Raw genomic sequence first — 1810 nt, 5'->3', positions numbered from 1 at the left:
ATACGTGATATGACTAAGTGACAAGAGTATCATGGTTTGGTGATAGTTAGTCAAGACTATCAAGAATATATAAAAAGAAAAGACATAATTATGTAGATAAATGAATATTTAAAGTTAATTAAAGTTGAAATGAATCTTTCAATTATTTGACGAAAGGATTGACAATTCTTTGCAATTCTTCATATATGATTGACGTTAAAGACATCATTAGGGATGTTAGACAAGTCCATATCTAATTGATCACAAATTATGAAAATGATCAACTCACACTTGAGTAACATCTATTAAGTCTTAAGTTCAATGATGAAAATACTCTATTAAAGTGATTGAAGTACTTGATGATAAATACATCCCAAGAGGTATAAGTACTTGTCCCTAAAATAAAAGTGGTAGGATGATGTTTCCTCTTATTGGACATTTAGCATATATTTGCTGAAATGCATAATTATAGGTGAAGATTTAGTCCACTTATATGAGAATGAAATGAGCCAATTCAAAAAGTTCAGAAATTCTCATGGAAAGGATATGAGACAGATGACCTTACCAAATAGGATATTTTTATAATTCGATCAATGGTACTGAGATTTCTTGTGTAAATTAAGAACACTTGCTAATGAATATTTGATTCAAAGCTTGTCTACCAATCTATTCATGGATGAGTGAAAAGATAGCTTACTAAATAATGGTTCAAATCGTAAGATATTTTTATCTGAAACCATGAGATTTTCTAAATAATGAATTTAGATATATTTTGAAAATCGTGAATGATTGTGAGAATAATTTCCAAAATATAAATTTAGAAGGATGGAATGATTAAATGCAATTAACAAGGTTGGATTGACACAATTTATTAATTGGCTCAAGTGGTCGCATGTTTGAATCCTATTGTGGATAGATTTTGAAGTTTTTATTCATAATTTTTATGGTACAAAATCATAATGCTTTTGGGTCAAAGATTAGAATGCGAAAATCATATTTAGATGAGTTAAATTTTTGTCAAAAGATATTTGTAAGTTATTTCTTTTTTTTTCTCTAGTGCACTAGAGTAATTGTAGAAATTTTATTCGGTAATATTTCATTCATCGATATGTTTGCTGTGAATGTGCAATTTATGTCAATGATTTTAAAGTATCCTAAAGGAAATTCGTTGGTTAACCGATTTGCATCCAATACAAATAGATTGATATAGGTGAATTGAACCTAAAACATAATGTAATAGGTTATTTGAAATTTATTAATAGGACATTCATCGTGGTCATCATTTTTATCTTTTTCTTATTTAAAACTACATCATATCTCAATAGAAGATCTGACATCTTACCTGCTTTGTTAGATTGTTAAACTAACACAAATTTAAATTAAAATAAGCAAATATTTTCACAGTAAATAGAATAGAATTTAATTATTCTAATAAAGTAATTTTGGATTCTCATGAATGGATTTGTATAGATCAATACCATGGGTTAAAGTGCAAGAGACAAGTACTCTCCTCCGAGCACTATTCATTATAAAATACATTATAATTTTCAGCATATTACTTTTTTCAGTATACTATCAATATATTATTTAAGGGACGAATTTGAGGGACATGCATGAATGTATGCTTTACATGATTATATAAAGACATGCATTTATAACTCTTCTTGAAATGAACATGAGCTAATTTGAAGTCTTTAAATTCTTATCTTTGTCATAAGCTCTATATACATAAAAGTAATTAAGGATATATATATATATATATATATATATATATATATATATATATATATATATATATAACACTAATACATATGCATCTGTTTCTACTTCT

This window comes from Cicer arietinum, chromosome 2, assembly GCF_000331145.2.
Source record: "Cicer arietinum cultivar CDC Frontier isolate Library 1 chromosome 2, Cicar.CDCFrontier_v2.0, whole genome shotgun sequence".
NCBI classification, from domain to species: domain Eukaryota; kingdom Viridiplantae; phylum Streptophyta; class Magnoliopsida; order Fabales; family Fabaceae; genus Cicer; species Cicer arietinum.
The sequence above is the reverse complement of the archived record's forward strand: the minus strand, read 5'-3'. Positions refer to the sequence as shown.